The sequence below is a fragment of the Amphibalanus amphitrite genome, unplaced genomic scaffold (assembly GCF_019059575.1).
Source record: "Amphibalanus amphitrite isolate SeventyFive unplaced genomic scaffold, NRLGWU_Aamphi_draft 000274F_arrow, whole genome shotgun sequence".
NCBI lineage: Eukaryota > Metazoa > Arthropoda > Thecostraca > Balanomorpha > Balanidae > Amphibalanus > Amphibalanus amphitrite.
Genome location: NW_024881769.1, coordinates 480,055 through 501,546, shown reverse-complemented (window position 1 = coordinate 501,546; position 21,492 = coordinate 480,055). Strand labels below are relative to the sequence as shown.

General features: G+C 50.4%; 1 protein-coding gene across 1 annotated transcript in view; it reads left to right on the top strand.

Moving 5' to 3' along the window:
• Positions 1-1,770: 1,770 nt before the first annotated feature.
• LOC122387124 (nuclear receptor coactivator 2-like) overlaps positions 1,771-21,492 on the top strand; it is a 134,556-nt gene continuing 114,834 nt past the window's right edge. The window contains exon 1 of the mRNA XM_043377008.1: positions 1,771-1,913. The gene's annotated coding sequence lies outside the window, so the exon portion shown is untranslated. The remainder of the gene's footprint in view (positions 1,914-21,492) is intronic.

Here is a 21,492-nt window from a genome sequence, read left to right as displayed (position 1 = left end):
GGCGGAACGGGGAGGGCGCCGGGGCACCGTGCACCCTTTGATTTTTGCATTTTAACATTAGCCCTATGGGCGTTGCATGGAAAGAATGGGACCAAAAGTCAGCAGTGCCCCCCCCCCTTCCCCTCCCCCTTAATTGAAGGTGTTCCCCCGCTACTGGGATATAGGCATTAAATGTTTTGTGGAGGAAGTGTCATGTTTTAAACTTGATGCATTGGAGATGCACAAATACCCAAAGAGTTCCAGGACGGTATGGAATTTCAGTAAACTTGGTTGTGTCAGCAATGGGGTCTGGTAGGTGGGAGTAATGGCCCTGCCTGGCGCCCAAAAAGGGGGCACGACCCCGAATGACCTGCCGACCACTGTTCTAAAAATTGGTAGGTAGGTGCACATAGACCACATTTCTGACATATATTCCGTTTTTTTCTCGATACACTCAAGATTTTGAATTTTGTAATTATTTTCCAAAAAAAAGTCAGCTTTTGAAGAAAAAATGGTCCAAAATCCAAAATTTTCAAAAACCGAGATAGCCATTTGATAGACAAAGTATAGAATCACGTATAACCTTATTGTTACGTCTTGATTCCTTTAAAAATGAAGATGTTAGCGGCGTTTGAAATTTTGCCGTTTTTGTGGCGAACATGGCGAACATGACGTCACTAAAACGTCATTTTCTCCAATATTTTTCAATTTATTTCGCTCAAATTTTCAGGGAACGTCTTACATTGATGTATGATAAGGTACTGAAAGTTTGACGTCCCTGGCGTAACGCGTTTAGATTAAGTTATTGGCGAAAAATGGGAGGGGGCAGATTCTATTTCTGCCTCCCCCCAGCGGGGCGCGGGCTAAGTTAAGGTGACTCTTTCGGTAAGGTAAGGTAAGGTAAAGAGTAGCTAGCCGTCTTTATGCTAGCCTAAAATAATTTGATAGCCTGTTTCGATTTTTTTCTTCAAATTTTCTTGCAAATTTTTTTTTTTAAAAATTATCTCTAGCATCATAGCATTATAAAGACATTTTATGATAAAGTCGCATTCTTTCGACGAAAGCTCTAAAACAAACGCATTTGGTAGCAATTCCAGGGCTACCCCATTTGGCGCACTTGGCAATGAACGACGAATGGAAGTCACTGTGTTAGTGGGCAAGGCCCTATATACCAGGTAGGGTCGTCCGGCGATTCTACCTTTTCGTGACGTCAGCTCGTGACGTCATTTGGAGTCAAGTCTCGAAGCCCCGTTCAATCCTCATGTAAATGAGCGATTTTCGAAGCACTGTAGAATGAAGTCTGCACAAGATATATCAAACTTAAGTATCTTATCTGAAAGAGCAGACAATTTTCTGCAAGTTATCTATTACGTGTTTTTCGCTAAATCTTTTGCTTTTTTCATAAAAGCGTAAAATGTCCCCCCATGTCTCCGCAGCCTCCCTGCCGCCGGCCGCCGCGCGGTCGCGGTAGTGTAGTGGTTAGCGTGCCCGCGCAGTATTCCAAAGGTCCCGAGTTCGAATCTATGCGGTGTGGAACTTTAATTGCAATTCCAAGCTGAACATACGCACATCCATAATAAATTATTATTCGTATAGCTAAACTGTCACCAAGCTATCCATATAAATTGACTTCACCCAAAATATCGGCAAGATTCTATTAAAATATAAATTCAAATATGGCGGCTTGGACTGCCGCGTGCGTTAGGCTCCGCCCATAGCTCCGCCCACATGCGTGACGTCATTCGTGTTAGTGGACACGCAGAGAGATAGGGGACGACATGGGCCTGTTAGTGGGTTATTTCGTTAGTTTATTTGTTATTTTGGGTTGTTTGGGTTATTTGTAAGCGAACTCTTATAAGAGTTATTGTAGAGTAATGTCGTACTCTTGATCAGATTGATTTGAGAAGAAGAGAAAAACGAGTCATCGTCAAAAGGTGAGCCTTATCATTTTGTGTGTTATGCGATCAACTTTTCATTTTGCTTGGCTGTTCATTATTTCCTTGATAATTTGATTGGGTTGTTTGTTAGGAAACACAAAGAAGTTGAAGTAGCTTATGTTTTACTCTGGTTTGAAAGCAGGAGACAAGGATAGGATAGTCATGTGCCATCACCATGTGAGCTTCATTATGCAATGCATATGCGATTGACATTTTAGTTTGCTGGCGTGATGATAAACATCAACATACTGAGGTATATTTCTCGAACTCCTTGCGGCTTGCACTGCCTTATTATTATTTTTGTGTGTAGAGAATGAGCTAGGTCACTCATAAATGTGTCTGATGTATGCTGACAGATGTTGCATGAGAATGTGGTGTTGATGCTAATTTCAAAATGAAACCCAAAGTAAAACAATGCTGTTGATATGTCTCAGAACTATGCTTATGCTGTATGACAGACCCATGAGTTAGGTGTGGGCCTGCCCTAACTAGGTATGGCATGAGTAGGCTGTGAGCGCCGCACGGATATGTGTGCACGTTAAACTTAGTACTCTAAATTCTGCTGTAGAACTGGAATTGCGTGATCGGAGGGTAGAGGGCAGAGTCGCCATAACAAGTTTGGCTTAGTGGTGGCTCTGTCCTTGTGGATCCTTCCTATCAAAAGGTTCGGACTAAATTTATTAAAAAGCGTATACAGAAATATGTACGCTTTCCAGTAACATTGAGAGCATTTCTCAGTTAATTTAAATATTGTGAAAAGTGAATACCTAAGGATGCAATTAGCACTTTGCAGCTGTGATAATTATATGTTAAGCAACTATTCAAAATTGGCAACCCTTTTGGGTCAGGTGCAAACACTCTGCTGCCAGAGCTATTAGTGTGAGGTATGGTAGGCAATTTAAACACTTGTCTAGTCATAGTCTTCCTTTGAATGCATGTTTACTACTTCATCTTGCTTCTGTTCATACGAGGTTAATGGTGGCAGCTATTTATGGTTATCAGCATGTGTGAACAATCTCTTTTTCCATGCTTTTGGCTTATTTATCAGTTTTCTAATTAATGGACTGGCCATTGGTGCCAATAGGTCCTTTGGCCTTCAAGTCAATACAAGGGTCTGGGAGGGTTAACTCAAAGCTAAATAAAAAGAGAACAGCCCACCACCTCAGAGTCAAGTTCTTTTGAGAAGCAGACCACCCTGTAAGTATGAGCTAACTCCATGTTGTATTTTCTTTCTGCCTCCTCAGTAATATCATTGAAGAAGAGACTTGACTGATAGGTAGTTACTGGGCTACAAACCTTTCTAATCTAGTCGACATTCATTGATCCTACCCTGAAGTTTTACCGTCTTAGTTGGTGTGTGGGTGAGGTGCCTACTAAAAGACATACCAGGTCTACCCTAGCTCATCAACCTTAACCTTACCTGAAAGTTGACAAAACTGGCCTGTTGTAATAAATGGGTATTTAAGAAACATGATCATCAGTCAAACTATTTCCTGCAAGACTTGGGTATTGAAAGTATCTCTGAAACCTTAGTTCTAATGGGGACAAGATATTAGATATATTATGTAGTCACTTATCTATTCTCATTTCTGAATCATATATAGCTGCCTTATTGGCATTTATTGAGTTGAACTTTTAACATTTTACAATAATTTAAATGTTTTACTTTTACAATGGCTGCAGTCAATCACTGTAGTGTCAGTGATTAACACCAATGGCTTCCATTATTGATGCTACCTTACTCTTCATGTGCTGGTGTCTGTACATCTATGCATAATTGTGGGTTAATCACTTGTCTATAAGTCCTGTCATTGATCAGTATCACTACCTGCTCATTGCGGCGCCACTAAATACGATCGTTAGACGTCATGGCTCGCAATTTACCATTCCTTACGGTAGAATGCTTTTTATCTTTCGTTCTTCTTAGCACAAGAACAACAGGCAGTAGGCAACCCCCTGTATTTGCATTTGTGTAGATTCTGCGCCGCATGGGACCGCTTACCATCTCAGTTGGGGGCGTATAGCGTACGCCGATGTGTCTGTAACTGGGATCTTACATCGGTCGACGCCCGCAGCCGCAGCAGGAGAACGCTGTAACTCATTATATCTGCTGTGTGCGAATCTAATTATGTCTGGGTGATAAATGCTTATCACGAAACAAGTGTTGAATTTTCTCCAACAAACAATACGGTGCATCCGAATGGTGATCCGAAGTACGATGCTGCACTAGTGCCTACTATTGAATCACGCTGACTCTAGTCTTATGTCTCAAAGCATAAGTTAAAACTACTCTGACACGCGATGTTCCGTGTCACGGTTGAGGCTATATTTATTGATGAAGGGTTCGCTGGTCGCTTACTTGCGGAATTGTTTTAGCTCTAGACTGGTTTGATATCGCATTTAGACATTTCGCCATGTTTGAGTCATATTCGTTAGTTTTGAGGACCCTCTCCAGTGAATGACTTTCTTCTCAGACTCGCCTCCCATCGTATTGCCGAGTGACCGGCTCCTTTTGAGGCATGAACCTATGAGCCGGATAATCACTTTCACTCGTATATCTTTAGGGGGCTCGGGGCATTGATCCAATTTTATTTCAGCAGTGACCGATTTATTTGATCGTCTCTGTTGAACCGATCCAATTTGATTGTTTGATAGTGACATGGGACGTTACGGGGAGTCGGCCGGCAGCTGCTGCAGAGAATCTGTCGGTCCGGCCGCGGCGGATACGGGGCTCTCAGAGCCTGCCGACAGTCTCTGCCCTTACAGAGGTTCTCCTCGGTATTACGGACCGGCGTGACTGAGAGATACAGACGGCTCGGGCCCACACGCTGCCCAAATTCAGACCCGGCCGGTGGCGCCGCGTCCGAGCCCGTCCAGCTCGGATCTGAGACGGCCAACCCGTACCTCAGGGGTCGCGTGGGCTGGGTGGAAGATTTCAGTGTAAGATGTGTGGTGCGGTGCATTGTGCTGTATGCTTAGGGCCTTTGGACATTTCACCTTTGATCATTTGTGGAGGCATCAGGCACTAAGCATGAGGCACAGTGAAGACAAGTTCTTTTCTTGACCTTCAGACGATCGGATCGGAACTTGGAAGAGAGTGCGAGGCATTACCGCGTAACGCGTACTGAGCTCAGGGATGAATATCATCGCTTTCATTTCTGAAGCAGAGTAAGCTCACCGTCTGTAGACGAGTGGTGATAAATGAACACATCTATTGGTTTTAATTCCGCGACTGTTGTCGGCTTCCTCGATTCAAGGGCGAGGCTGTTTGGCCCGGAGCTCGCCATGCAGTTTGGTGGGACGATTCTGCACGAGAAGTGGTGGCCTTGACAGTCGGGGAGTCGGAGAGTTCACACGTACCAGACGGGCTGCTGCTGCCATGGCGGGCTGGCGGAGATTGGCTGCGAAGCTCTGCCGAAGCCTGAAGACTATTCATTACGGCGGCGATTCAAGTAGTTTCTGGTAGTCTGTTCCCTAGAGGACGCAAGTCATTGCTTGATTGGTAATTCACGCCGCATCCGATAACTATTGTTTGGCTGGAATCGGCATTGCATTGATCATTGGCGCGTTGGCAACATGCACGCTGCCTGCCGCCTGCTGCTAGTCATATCCCCGCAATGTGCTGTTTTTTCGGAATTATTTAAGAGTCACATTAGTGTTCCTCCGTAAAAACACTCGGGAATGTCAAGCTCTCGGGGCGTCTTCACTACATGACACTGACTCCGCTGTTGTGCAGTGTGTACCGCGGTCGGTGTTGACGCCGTCGGGCGGTGTCCTGACGCCCCCAGAGTGGACTCCCTCGTCGGCACGGACCGGTCCCTTGGACCGCCTCTGGGACCGGCCGGCAGGGTGCGCCGCCGTCTGTCGCCGTCCCCGGCCGCGGACCCGCCCTGTGTGCCGCCGTGTCACCAGGTCGGCGGCTGGAGACGGGTCACCAGTGGCCCCGCCCGGCCTCACTGACGTCATGCCCTCAGAACCCGCGGGAAGTGCAGTGGACAGGTGAAAGCTGGTGAAGGCAATTTGCGCCCTTGTTTCAGCCATATACAATTGCACAGCGAAGCTTTAATCTTGCGGGAGCCATGTCATGAAACCGCTGCATACCTCCTGAACAGCGCCATCCGGCGCTTGCACATTGCACAAGCCTGAGAACTGGACGCGGCGCCGGCGGGGGCCCGCCGTGCCGTGCCGTGCCGCCTCCCTCGGCCGACCGCGCGGTGCTGCCCTCTGCCGGCAGCCGACCAGTGACGTCATATGACCGTCCCAGTGACGTCACTGGCCGTCCGCCGTCAGCTGACGCGGGCCGTGTTGCAGCTCTGTGACGTAACCGGCGGCCGCGGGACGCACCGTTAGCGGCTCGGCGGCCGCCAGCCAGCGGGGCTGCCAGCCCACTTTCGCCGCAGCCGAGGCGGACATGGCGCGCGCCCGGCGCGGCGGAAATGGCCGGCCAGCGCGCCGTAATCGTCCCCTGGGCGGCGACGCCATACTCGCGCCACGTTCGCCGCACGGTTCACATGAGGCATCGTCCAGCCCTTGGTCCAGCCTGACAGCGTGGCCCGACTAAAGCCAACTGGCTGGTCTGGAGCGGTGCTCCTATCCATGTTCAGCCGGCTGATATGTTCTCAACACATTCAGCCGCCCACGCTTGAGTCCATTTTCGTGAGCGGACCTCCTGGCTCCAGTAATCACCGGTGGGCGTTGGTGGATCCAATTATGACACATCTGTCACTGGCGGTGCGTCGCTTCGGCCAGCCAGACGTGGCGCAGGACTTTTCGCTCGGCGTCAGTGTAAGCTCCAGCTGAACGTTGAAACCTGATCATCGATCTCTCGGTGTTTGAGTCCGTTGTATTTCTTTTTCTTTGAAGACGAGTTAAAATGAAAGAAACGGAAGCGGTACTCGTAAGTCCATCGAAATTGAATCTAAATCTCGGCAAAGTGACAGCAATTAGCGAGCAGGGCGCTGGGCGCTCCCAGCTTGTCAGTTTGTGAGCCCGTTTGTGGTTCACCGAGGTGAACTTTTACCGCCGGGGTGTGCGCCTCGCGTCCTCGCGGGCCGTCAGAAAGAGCAGACGCTACTCAGAGCGGGGCGAAGCATACCGACAGGGGCGTGCCGAGTGAGGGTTCCAGTCGGGCACACAGCTAGGTGCTCCTGTCGGATACCTGCGACCAGCAGGCTGATGAAGGAGTTCGTATATGTAGGTGAACATGTTTTCTTCAGACATCGTCTTTGTACTGCGCTTGGCTATTGGAGAGAACGAAAGCATTGAAAACATTTGGGTATCTTCGAACATCATTGTGATTCCTCCATCATTTCGTGTTGCTCTGTCCGCTTCCAGGCTCGTGCCGATCTGGTTGGCTTGCGAAATAGACGACATCGAGCATGTTGTGTGCCACCAAATGCTGTGTTGTGACATATTCTGAGTTGACTCCGCAACACGCTGTCAAGGTGTGCTCTGACTCGACGACTAGCTGTGGAACACTGCAAGCCTGCATATTGTTTTGTTCCCCTGTAGATTCTACTGACTCAGTGACACGTCGACTCTAGCCGACTAGCTCGGCACTGTGCTATGACTCGTTGACCTGCCGGCCCGCCGCGTCTCCCACGGCACTGCGCCCTGACTCTGCGACCGTATGGAGCTTTGTACGCCGGCGTGCGGCCCGGTGTTTGTCCGTCGAGGGCGGCGGCCGATTCCGTAATCAGTCTGGACAGCCGGCGGCCGGACCTATGGCCGCTGGACGTGGACGTAGGCACGTCACGTCTGGGATGCTCACGGCGCTGACCTCGGTCCGCGACCCACGCTCCGCCCGCGGGCGAGGCCGGCGGCGACCGACGCCGCGCGCCTCACCGCTGCCGCTCGGGAGGACGAGAGTGATTATGCATGATGACACGATTATGTATTCATGCTGGAGAGATTGCTGCTGGTCACCCCCTCGGGTCTAGGTACAGTCTTGGAGTCGGTAGCGAGAAAGGTTCGTGGAGGACGCTGAGGGGCTCGAGAGTCACGAGCCCCTCAGGGCCGATACGTTTGGTCGCATGGGCTAAACCCCTGCTGAGCTTGCCCCCCGGTGTGCGTTTTGAAGACCGCAAGTTGGCGTCATTCCCAACCACATGACCACCGTCAGGTAATTTGTCGCCAAAGTCGCACGTTACTCATGTGCAGCCTGGCCGTGGGCTCTGATGAATGTGGTGGGCGGCCTAACGCACGAATTCTGAACCGCTCGACGCTCGACTTTGATTTACCGAGTAATGCAGTGAATCGGCGAGCTTAATTGTACTGGATCGCCGACCATCTGCGATATGCAGCGCTGCATTCTCTTCATTTCACCACAACTTTCTTTTAATCAGGTGAATGTTGCCGTTCTTTCAAGTTTCAACCAAGGCTAGAATGATAGCTGAACTTGAAATCAAACTTCGAACATTTTTAGGTGTATTTTTCTTTTTGGACTTGGATGGCATCAGATCCATTGTTCTTACGTGTTATGTTCCTGTGGCTCCATGTAGCTTGGAGTGACGAAACTTGTTCGGTATCTGAGTGGTGCGTTCCTGGCCGACGTGCCGCAGGAGAACAGCTTCTGAGAAACTCGTGTGTCCCTTTCTCTTTTGTCCTGTGTTCCGCACGTTTGACCACCTGCCCCGCTCCGGCCAGTGAGGCGGGGGTCCCTCCTGTCAGCTGTGTTCGAGCTGGGACAAGATAAGGTGTTGGGTTGCCATTCTGCCAGCTTAGATTGGTAGATGTGTCGCTGGACTTTTTTCGCACTAGGGAGTGGCTCATTGGAGACATGACCTGATGTGGGACTCTCACGTGCGATGCTTGTATAATAAGCTGGTAATCAGAAACCGTTATGCGTCACTGGCTGTCGAGCCTCTTGGTTGATGTGCGGAGCTCCCCTCCTGGATAAAACATTATTACGACTGACGGGGTTGCTTATTTTGCAATCCAGTGGGCCCCATCAGGATATGTATCAGAAGGTGACACCAGCAGATCGCGGTAGCAGACACAATGATGCGGGCAAGACCCGACTTTTAACGTCAATTAATGCATTACATAACGTATGATCACAAGATCAATCACGCTCTTTTTTTCTGTTATATGTTGCTTTTGATTCTCTTTTCGACGAATTTGCTGGAGTAATTCATAATACACCTTTCCCCGAACAATATACTCACCCAGTGCCAGTGGGGTAGATAATTGCGGCTCCGTAGGACCGCCGACCGCCCCCGCCGTCAGCGTGGCGCTCTTGTGGTGTCCTGTCATGATGGGGTCGTGGAGTCCTTTTCCTACGTCATCTGACCGCAGAGGATCTTGGCGATTGCCCATCGCCCAGGATGGCGCAGGTCGGGTCACCTGCTCATAACGGTGTTCAGGAAGTGAGCTGTGATTTGTAGCTGAAGGAGCATGTAATGCTCGGTGACCATATAGATTTCAGAGAATGAATGAAATTTGAATATGTGAAGTCTTTTGATGAAATCTGTCGCAACTTGTCTGTAAAATGGAGATTTCTCGCTATCGCGGCGCTGATTGCGGAAATGTAAACACCGAGCCGTTTGCTCTGTCGGAATCCGTGTTAATTGCCGCGCCGAGGGAGGATTATGAGCTGGAGCTCACGTCACCGCGTCTGTGCGTCTCATCCTAGGCCGCTCATTTGGCGAAGTTTCCTCGTGTGTGTCCTGGATCGGAGACCAGTTTCCCGGTCGGCGGACGGTGTCATCACCTGTCCGGGAAAGTAGTAACAAACGCGCGCCGCAATCTCACAGAGCCCACTGCAGGCGCAGATAGCCGCGCCAAAGGTGATCGCAGACGGCCGGCGCCGGGTCCACACATGGCTGGGCGCAGCGGCGCGCCACCAGCCAATTTCCCGTCGGGCTTCCTGAGCCAGTCGAGTAATGGGTCCCCGTAATTATTGCTCGGAAACTATTGGTCCGGAAATTATACCGCTGGAGCGGCGCGCTGGACCGGGCCGGGGCCGAACGCCGGACCGGGCTGTCGAACACGCCGTCGCAGCCGCGTGGGATGGCGCCGCGCCGGCCCGCGACGGCGGCGGCGGGGGAGGCGCTGTCGGCGGCCCCTTCCTGTATCGCCAATGTGGGACCGGCCGGCGGACGGCACCACGGAATGGCCCCGGCCGCCGTTTGTGGACCGATAAACTGTGGCACGGCCGCCCGGCGCGGTGGCCGCCGCCGCCCGACGCCGTGATTACGGCGCGGCGAGCCGGGAACGGCCGTGCCGCACCCTGGGCCGCCGCGGACCGTTCGGCGGCGCCCGCCGGGAGCGTCCGCCGCTCTATGTCCGGCGCGGCGCGTTCCTGGGAGCGAGGTGAGGAGGGGAACAGGACTGATTCACCGGCCTGCCTCGAGGAGCTGGGCTGTGTGGCCGCAATGGCGGTCTCCGTGGCTGTGATTGAAATCGGGCCTCGAAACTCTATTCAGAACTTTGGCAACTTCTCGGCTCTTCATTGGGCTGTTATCAAAGGTCGCTTCCACCAGCACCTCTGAACTTTTGCAAGTGGTTTGCGGGTCGTTGGGGCAGGTTACAATGACCAATGCACTATGCAGTGCCTGAAGCCTTGAATCCTAGATGTAATCCTGAAGTGTGGAAACAACACCGGAAAGGACTGGCATTGTGATATCACGATTGCCCGCTCTGAGAGCTCGACACTGTTGCCGTGCCTCCAAACTGCCGCTGTTTGTCTCGTAGCATGGAAGTCTCCGTCTCGGCTGGGCTGAAAGTGTGCTGGTCTGTTGCCTGGCGTGTCAGCTGACGATATGGCTGAAGGTGAAGTTCGTTCCTACCTCTCTTCGGCTCGCCGCCCAGCAGACACGGCGGAGACTGGGTGACCGCCGCTAATATTCCAGCGGCTCTGGAGGGAACGATCGACAGCAAATGGGTGGTCTGCCAAGGCTGATATTCCTGATTGATAGGTCTTCCCCGTGCCGTGTCGTGCTTTTTTATCTGGAGGCCGGAGGCGTTTCAAGAGACGGTTTGTTCACGGATGCCGATGTCAGGAATTTCTTGGGAGCTTGATCAGTTCCTAGCCGGCAACATGTTGCAGTCTTTGAAGCCAAGTGCTGGCAATTCGTATCGGTATGAACGTAATTTCAAACATTATGTTCCATATCTCAGTCGTCTGGAGCTTCATGGGACGTTGTATTCCTTATATTTGAAATGCTCCATCAATCACTGTTAAAGGGAGATAATGAGCTTTCTTTTTTCTTTAATAAAAATTACTCGACATCTATACTATTTCTACTGTAGTTTCTATAAAATATGAAAATTTCCTAGCACATTTTCGTATGTGAAAAAGGTTTTTATTTTTGCAAAAAAGAAGCAGTACTTGCAGTACTTGTAACACCCACCGAAATGCGTTGTCCTTCTTGTCCTTCTCTATAAAAAAGTCGCAGTATATGGCGCTTTTGTTTCAAACAGCGACGCTTGGGTTTTTGTTTATGTTATCGCCTTGTCGTTGCTTGGTTGTAAGGATTCTAATTTGAATTAGAGTTAATTCGGTTTAGAATTAATTAGATTCGTACATAGTGCCTACTCTTCTTTGTTTCCAAGTATTATTTTGCGCCACAAATGAACGGCATGCGCCAGAAACGCAGCCAAATCTTGCGATTGCGACTACGAAATTCATTATTTTGGCCTCAGAGCCTGAAGCGAAAAATACAAGCATATTTATTTCAAAAAGACTTCAGGTTTGTCGAATGGTGTTATGAGAATTTTGATAACAGTACTGCATAAGTTTTTCAGTGATGCCGCAAAAGTGTTGTATCTATCTTCTTTTATTGTGCAGTCGGCGGGACCGATTCAAAATTGAGTCGTTGCTACTAAAATAGCAGCATATGGCCTCAGATGATGAACAGGAAAAATAGTTGCGTAAATTTAGACATAAACCACCCCCAAACCATGAATATCTTTTGAAGGCACTATAGACGACCATTAACTAACTAGATGTGATGAAGATCAAATGTAAGGAATACGCTCATTTTATAAAATTACATGCAAGTACCAAAAAGTGATGTAAGTACTTATTCAACGGTCATTTTCAGCGCTCCCCGCTAACGTGACTTCAAGTTGAGATATTTGCGGCAAGGTACCGCATTGAGCAAAATTGTTTTAATTTACATTATAACTTGTTGTGTTTTGTCAGAAAATGATCCTAACTCAGATTTTGTGGAAAAAGGTCATTATCTCCCTTTAAGCAGAATCAATGCATGTTTGGTTTGTTTTTAACTAGCAGTAGGGGAAGTTGGGGGAACGCCGAAGACTTTTTTTCTGACGCCCGTAGCACGCAAGGTAGACAACATAAGCTATTCTTGTTGGCGTCATTCGAGAGGCCAGTCTTTTGCCTTTCAAACATACCAGGCGCATTTGATGAATTCGCATACCGTTAAGCGCACAAACTAAAAATATCAAAGAAGTGACTTTTTCGGCGTTGCCCCGGACTGCGGGGAAAGCCGAAAATGGGAGAAATGATCTACGGGGAATGCCGACATTGATGTTTTGCCATTTTATCTCATACTTTATCCAGAATTGATCAAAGCTGACACGCGTTTTAAGAGCTTGAGGACGCGGTGCACACTGGAAGTTATAATTGTGTGATATAATAAGAACATGCCAGGTAAGTCATTCCTTATAGGTAACAGGCCGTTGTGTCGGTTGAAAGTGTAATTTGTGTGACTAAAAATACGCGTTGCTATTCTACAGCAGTAAAGTCCACGTAGCGTGCTTTTAACACGTGCGTAATCGCACGTTTTTGGCATTACCCCAGCCTGCCATACTTTCATTTGCAGGCCCATAACTTTTCAACGTGCTGTATAAATTTCAAATAGGCAGCACACTTATGCAAAGACATGCTAAAGATTACTTGACCGAATTGGCCAGACAAACGGTAGCATAATGAGTAAGAAATGCAGCTTCAAAGGCGCATGTAGTACAAGGGAAACGTACCTTGAAAACGCTCTTGGCGCCCTCACAGTCGAAGTATTCCGAATGACGACTCGTAACAAACATGCGATAATTGTAGTCACTTAAGCTTCAGAGCATCACTGACAGGTGGCATCCATGTCTTACGGTTTTCGAAATATCTCGAATTTCGGCTTTGCCCCAACTCCGGCATTGCCCCAACTTCCCCTAATGAGTTTAGGACGTAAATGATGATTCAAATCATCCCATTTTCAAAAGACATGAGATATGAATAGCTTCCTTCGTAGACTTCGTGGCTGTAACGTCCTCAGCGAATTCTTCCCCAGCTATGGAGTTCCTGTTCCGATAATGGGTCACTGGATTCTTGCTTCCACCGCAGTATGGTGGTGCCGCATGATTCATCCGGTCACTGCATCCGCCGATCGCGGCGTTGCGTAATGTTGTCATGACTCAGGAGCAGCTGACGCTGTTGACGATGTGCTCGGAGCTGTTTGTTGGGGAGCTGTGGTCACCTGACGCACCCCGAGGGCTGGCAGACGGGCGAGCTGCGTGAGCTCAGCTGCGTAGGTCGGGCCGCCGCGGGAGCCGGGCGTTTTTACAGGGCGCGCTGCGGGCCGCGCCTGCGCCACGCCGCGGCTGCGTGAGCGGCGCCGAGCTGCGGCCGCGCCGGCGGCGGCGCACGACCTTGGCAGCCGAGGGTCGCCGCCGCCGGCCCCGTCACCCAGTGCGGCTGAGCGGCCGCCCGCCGCCCGCCGCCCGCCGCCCGGCGACGGCCCGGCCGGCCGAGACAAACAGCTTCAGAAGGCTTCTCACTTTGGAGCGAACAAGCTGTGGCGATCGATGCCGAAACCAATCATTCTGTCTTCTGAGGGTGAGGGATGCTTCGATTGTTTGGCTCCCGGTCCGTCGGTTTGCATCTCTTCCCAGCCTGGGCTCCAGTCTGCCTGTTTTTGCTCGGCTATTCGTTGGTCACGACACGACAGTGCGGGTTGTGTGGTGACGACACGGGGTGTACCGTGTAAGTCGCATCCATTGCATCACTTAAACTGCTTCTAAGGCATGGGGGTTCGAAATACGCAGGTTTTCGCCCACGATGAACGAGTTTGAGAACAAACCGAACGTCTGAGCAGCCCGGCTTGCCAGATAACTCGGTATTTTCGGCGCGTCCCGCACGCAGCTCCCAAAGCGGAATAACGGCGCCCTTTGCCCGACCGAGAGCGGACAAATTTGGAGATGGCTGTGCTGTGTGGCCGGCGCGGCGTTCCTCTGACCCTCGCGCGATGGCGGCGGTCGGGGCTGCGGCGGCGGCGGTGGTGTTGCGACACCGGCTCTTTGCCGACGGCGGGGTTGGTTTGGTTAGCTGGCGGCTGCCGCAGGCCCGCTGCGGTGTGGAGTGGGAGTGCGCCGTAAAAAGACCGGCGGTTCCGAGCCGCCACGATGAGCCCGTTTCCTACCATCACGTTAGGTGGAGCTTAATTTTGCTGGGTTTGCGGTGGAATGCAAATACATAACACTTCACAGAACCTCAAAGGCCCTTGTATATGTTACAGGCTGATGGAAATTGTTAAGCATCCATTTTAGGCGGTGACATGCGCTGGTTGTTTTTTTTTTCTATGGACATTTGAAATTCATTCGGCCATTGCCAGAGCAAGCACGTACTACCGCCGGGTTCGATGCTGCGCTTCAAAAATAGAAACATCCAAGACGTTTTCACAAGTATTTTGCCTGTGTCGCTTAAGTCAAGTATTGTATAATTGATCATCCTTATAAAATGTCGAGTCAGGCAAGGGCTGACAAGTTCGGATGGATACACGTCTGTCTGTCCTTCGCACGGTGTGTCTCTCTGCGCGGCAGCTCACTGTGCGACGATGCAGGGTGTCGTGGCCCTCCAGCGCTGTGTGGTTTACACGTTTTCTGCCATGGCTCCGTGTCGCTCGGCTGTGGATTTCGGTCCCACTGTCCGCTGTCAGCTCTGCTGGTACACAGGTGCAGTGTGCACGCAGAGCGGGCTGTTATATAATGTCGGGCGGCTGTGAGTTTTGGCCGGGAGCGTGTTGTGGTCTCGGCCACATTCCCGGTATTGGTGCGGGACACGCCATTTCTCTGACGGCTGACGGATGACCGGCGGCTGTGGAAACCCTGCTGCAGTCGGGCTTACGGCTGTTGACCTCTGGTCAGTACTGGGACCGTCTGACTGCACCGGTCAGATGAGTCTGACCAACGGTCTGTACTGGAGACGTCTGACCAGTGACTGACATCTGGTCATCGCACGCAAGGCGTTTGTGGCTCCGTAATGCGATGATCTGGAGGCAGAGCATACCTGGGACTGATCAAACTGAGCAAACTTCCTTATCACATCGAACCCCTTCCATCATATCGTCATGAACCCTCTCCCAGAGATGCCGAATGGTCAGCAGAGCCCCCCGTCTCCCTCCTCCACATCCCGTGTGCCCGTGGCGGCTGACCTCAGCCGGAGCTGACCTGGGCCAACCCGCTATCGGCGGCGGCACGGCAGGTGGTGGGTAGATGGGACCGGCGCACCTGTCCGCCCCACCGCACCGGGCGGGGCCGGCCGGCGGACCGTCTGTCTGTCCCAGAGGACCGGCCGGCGTGGCTGCCAGGTCTCAGACAGGCTAAGAGCAGACGAGAGCAGGCTGAGACAGGCTGCGATTCTTCAGTTTTGACGCATTCCATTTTAATGGTGAATACTTGGCGTGTATAGGAGATATTCTGAGTTTGGGGAAGATGTCATTCATCCCCATGTAGTTAGTTCCCAGGAGATGCTTTTCCCTCAATGTTTTCTGAATGCTAGACAGGTCTTACTTTTTGTCGTCTAGGGCGGGAATAGCCTGCCCTCTTTTCTACACGTGGTAACCAGACCCAGAGCTGGTTGGCGAATCTGGCCGACCTATTCGCCGCTCCGCTCCGTCCCCTCAGTACGACAAATCCTGTCCCATCTATCCCTCTGCACGGCATGCCTCGTCCCCTCTATTACTCTGCCTCGTCCCTTGCCTTGTCCCACCTGAGAGGCGACCCTTCCTCATCCGGCACCGTCATTTCAGCCTTATCCAGTGAGGTGCTCGTCGCTGCGACCCTGTCTTCTTTATGCACTCCTCTGAGCCGCGATCCTACCGTTCTATCTCCCCTGAGGGGCCGCCCTGTCCGTGCGGTATCCGTCGTTCCAGGCTTATCCCGTGCCTGTCAGTCCAGCTTCCCTCCCCACGACCGTCAGTCCGGCGGACGGCGACGTCTGGTCCCCCGCCTCCAGACCTCCGATCGGGCCCGTCTCATTTAGCCGAATATGTACCAGGCAAGAATCAGGGCTCAAGTCTGGTTCCGGAATACGTGTGCTAACGTTTGTTTGAATGCTGAGCAGTGGCAAACGTTTCTACAGCAACTTATCTGTAAAAAGTCGTTACGTTTTAGCTAGGCTGGACTTGGTGTGGGTTTTCAGTCGTAGATTTTCCGCTTCGTTGCTATGACGGTGGCCCGTCGGGCGGTGCTGTAACGCGTCGATGTGTGACGGGACCGGCGGCCAGGGGCTGCCCTTCGAGCTCGGACTGGATCGGGCGGATCGTGATGGCGTCACGGGTCCAGTCGTGCCCGGGTCGGGCCGAACCTGCGGGGCGGGACAGTGGCTTATTGCGGTCACCCTGCCACTGATCTCTGTTGGAACGGAGTGACCGGTCCTGATGACTGGTCGGCAATCTTCCTCTAATTCTGGTCTAAGGAAGCACGGCAGCGCTGCCCATGCCTCTAGTATATTAAATGTAATCCGGATTATGAAATTCGTTAGGTTTTCTCACGTCCATTTTTATTCTTTCTCAGATTTGGGCTTGTTAACTCTATGTCGTCTAACGCATTCCATTCATGCCAGAGAAGATTATGTGAAGGAGGCTAGCATCGTCTCCAAATGACGTTATTTTCAGCCTCATTAGTTCCGTGATGGACTGGAATGTCAGCATCATTTCCTGAACCTTTTGGAAAAAAAATATGGTCGCTGCTGTCCTTTGTCCGAGTGAAGCTCCTTTCTCCCATTGATCCACGGGATGGACGTCTCGTAACTCGGGAGTTGCATTCTATGGATCGCCGCAGTGAAGCTCCTGCACTAGCGGAGCTGCACCACGCGGGCCGATGTCTGCGCTGTACGTGCTGTGGTGTCTGCACGTGGCCCGGTGTTGCCGTCACTGTCCCAGTGCGTCACGGACCGACGGTACTCTGCGTCCCGCCGTGGGCCGACGGTCCAGGGTTACGTCCGATGGTCCGTGGGCCGACGGTACAGGGTTACGACCGACGGTCCATGAGCCGACGGTACAGTGTGTCCCGCCGTGGGCCGACGGTCCAGGTTACGACTGGTGGTTTCATGGTCAAGCTGCGCGTTATCGAATCTGACCAGTCGAGGATTTCACAGATATACCGGGTGGCCCAGAAAAAAACGTTCCCAACTTTAAATCAATATTTCTCAGAAAGCGATAACGATACAACATTACAACTTCCAATAGTCAATGCAATGCGGCATACATTTTCAGTAAATGGTATGATTTTTATGTTATTCGGTCAATTACTTTTTAAATGGTTCGTGTTTCTAGCATGCCATGTAAAAATTACTTTTTTGCTCAGATGTTTACTAAAAAATGTGAGTGAACGGGCCACTTCCATCTCGGCACCACGGCCTGCAGCCATGACTGCTACTGCCAACTAGTCTCATTGATGGTTCAGGCCTCAGGGTGACACATTCCCTCTAGCTTTTTTCCTTATTCGGTCGATTTACTGTTTGATCTTCTTGAAGGGAGGGCGATCAGCAGTAACCCATGCACCGTGCCACTCCTGCTCGAAACAGGACTTGTTAAAACAAATGGCATCCATTAACACTATTTTGGCTCAGTATTTGAATATTTGGCACATAAGTGGGACAAAAATATTTAAAATAACAACACACGTGCTGGTTTCATTCACGTGTTCTATTTTTCCATTCTTTTTTTTCTAACATGGTACGTCTAAGCCAATCATTACTGCCGTTCAACATCGGCAAAAAAAGCAAAAACGTCTTACTCAATTCAACATAAGGTTGCTGGCTTGAAAATGATGTTACAGTGTTATAATTTGGCACACCAATGCGCAAAGAAGTGACGCAACCTTGATGCAAATTTTGGCTCGTTATTTGCACTCGAGTCTGAGATATAGGCCTCCAAAGTTCGGAACGTTTTTTTTGGGCCACCCGATATATGCCAATCAATCAGTAATGATGCACGCAATTTTGGGTTTCAGTTAGTTTGGAACCGGTTTCGAGCCTATCTCTGGGACATGTGCGTGAAACTTTTCGAACGCTTAGAGTCTTGTGTGAATGCGTTAGGTTCGGAATGCGCTGTTGCCAGTAAGTCATTAAGAATTTGCTGTGCTGACTGGCATTATCGGCTCATCTGAGCAGTCTAACTGATGATTCCCACGAAACGATTGTCATAATTAGGAGTACCCTATAGCTCAACTGAATTTTTGTCCATTTCCTACCAGTGGGTATTATAAGTAACAGTTCCTGCTTTCTTATTATGCATATCTAACTTTCACCTAACAAAATGTCCAGCGGTAGAAACATAAATGGACCGCAAATTAGAATCATGTATAAGTATGATTTTCCTGTCTTTGCATGTCGGCCATTGTTGTTATCAGATTTAGCCTGACTGAATATTCCTGTGATTTTACATAATGAGTCAAGCTCGAAGTCGCCCCGCGGTGCTGCCTTTTAAACGTCGCGTTGACAGGGCCACGAAGTGAAACTGCGTTTATGCTGTACCTACTCGTAATATTCCGATCCTTTTTTATCAACAAAGTCCGAGTTTTTTGCACCATCCTTGATCTGTTTAACCCTCGCACGACCAGACCATTTCTCATAACACGAACGACCAGGGGGGGGGGGGTTGTTACGACCCCCCCCCTGGCGTTTCGAAACGGAAGGTCGTAGAGCTTAGCGGAAAAAAACCAACGGATTGCTCTCAACGAGATCTCGCGATTGGTGGTATATTTTTTGGTCCTAGGTCAACATTTGACCTACTTATGACCGGTCAAAGGTCAAATTTTCCGAAAAAATCAAACTTTTTCAACTTTACGCGGCGATTGCGGCAAAACGGTGGGAGATATCGACTTGAAACCTTCACTATCGTGTTCCTTGATCAATTCTCTATCGTTTGGTATGTATTTCGTTTCCCTAGCTCTAAAAATGGCGCGTTGGGAGCGCCGGAAGTCGGCAAGGTCACAGTCGGCGGCAGAAATTCGAAAAATCAAAATTTAAATTTTTGAAATCTGATTGTATTTTTGGATTTGGGAGGTCCATTTGCTCCCTATAGAAGCTAATATTGCTGCATATTCCCATTGAGGTGACAAGAATTAGCAAAATAGTGGTTCGGGCGCTTTTCAAAAATAGTACCGGACGCTGTTCCTCTTGTGACGTCATAGCTCCGTGACCTGACCTGACCCGGTCAATTTTCTTGCACCACACGATAGCCAATGCTTGCCCCAACATGCATGGGAAGTTTCATCATGATCCGTCAAACAATGTGGGTATCACCGGCAGAAAACCTAGGGATTCGGCGCACACGTTTGGTAACTATCGGCCGGAGGCTGTACCTCTTATGACGTCATAACTCCGTGACCTGACATGACCCGATCAATTTTTTTTTCGGCAAAAGATGCGCAAAGGTTGCCCCAGAGGGTATTGAAAATTTCAGCCCGCTACGACAAGCCGTTTAGCGTGCACTTCGAAAAAACCTAAGGGGGGGGGGGTTGATACAACCCCCCCCCCTAGGCGTTCTAGGGTTAAAGGTACTTTGGCGACTTAATAACATTGGACCCCGTCAACAGGCTGTGGACGCCTGCGACTTTCCTTCCTCGATCTCTTGGCGTCACATGATGCGCGTTGATCGACGTCAGGTGATCGCGTTTGGACGCTGACGTCACGTGATAATCACACATTCCGTGCCGTAGATCAGTGTCTGCCGGTGCGTGCCACTGGCAGCGGCGCCATCACAGATTTGAGGAAGCACTGCCAGCCTTTGAAGCTGCGCAGTCGTGCAGTAATGTTCACGTTTTGTGGGATGTTCTACTGGTAGTTAGGTCTAGTTTGCTATGTCCCGTGAGACTTCAAACCGCTGCATTCCAAAGGGTACAATGGCTTTCGAATGTATGAGCCTGTAAAATTGGCCGAAATGTGTTTGCGGCGCTGCTGACCTTTGCCCGTCCAAACCAGTGGAACAATTAGGGCTCGTTTGAGTTTACGGCTGACAACTTTCATGTGTCCTATTCTGGTCTAAGTCCGCGCAAATTTCTACTAAAGCTTTTTGAGTCCGTGGGGATCAGGCTGCTTTCGTTTCAGACTTCTAACTTTAGGAGGATGTAAGCTTTATCACCAGAATATACCTATTTCGTTCATTTTGCTGTCACGTTTACCACCACTGCACCTGTGTCGTGTCAAACGTCATATAGCTTAGACCAATGGACAAGCCCATTGCTCATTGTCCACATGACGTGTTGGCATCTGAAATGAGAAGCCGAATAGCTTCTTTACTTTTGGACAGGACTGCGGAGTCGGAGTCGAAGTCGGAGTCGGAGTCGGAGTCGGTCGGAGTCGACAGTTGTGACCGGAGTCGGAGTCGGAGTCGATTTTAGAAACCCGAGCCGGAGTCGGAGTCGGAGTCACCGAAAATCTGTCGACTCCGCAGCCCTGCTAGGTCTGCGGAGTCGGAGTCGGGAGTTGGAGTCGGTCGGAGTCGACAATTCTGCCCGGAGTCGGAGTCGGAGTCGGAGCTGGTTTTTGAAAGCCGGAGTCGGAGTCGCCGAAAATCCATCGACTCCGCAGCCCTGCTTTTGGATGACGTTGAGTGGGATATTTTGAATTGGCTACTAAGTGTGGTGCTGCCAATTAATATTTCGCAAATAAAAAAACTTGCTCTAGATGAGTGATACTTTTATTGGTAAATATCACTAGACTAGCACTGAATGTGGCTTCTCAAATAATGTTTTTGCTGCTCAATCAAAAGTGACGCCGGCAGCCCATCATCTATCACCCGAACAACGAATCCAGGCGCGTTAAAATCATACGGATGCTGTTTTTCTAGGGCTGCCACTGATGGTTCTCCCAGGCCACTGTTGGCCGAACGGGGCCGCTCTGAAAGCTCCATCGGGAGGGCTCTGCTCCTCAAACAGCCATACCAGCGCGCGAAGCGGAGGGGCCGAGTGGGTTCTGAATCTGGCAGCATCGGGACAAGGGGGAGTGAAGGGGGCTAGGTGGACGGGAAAGACAGAGGCGGTAGGCTTCGGATGATTAGGGGTCCACGGCACTCTTTTTTCTCAGTTGTAAAGGCTGGCTCAGGTGAGGTGACCTACGATTGACAGTGAGTATCAAAGCTCAATTCATTCCTAGTTTTCATCTGTGCGTATTTCAGTATTATTGTAAACCTATATGATTTGCGGCTAGGTCATTGTACATATATTGCAACTCGGACCCTATCGAGGAAGCCCAGGCTGTTGGAAGTTTAGTGCCGAATTCCACTGCCTGCTGTGTGCGATAGCCTCGGGCTGCCAGGGCGCGGTGCTAACTTACCTACCTCAGTTAATGACTTGCCGGCCCGGCTGGGAGCCTCCAACTTAACCTCGCAGAGAG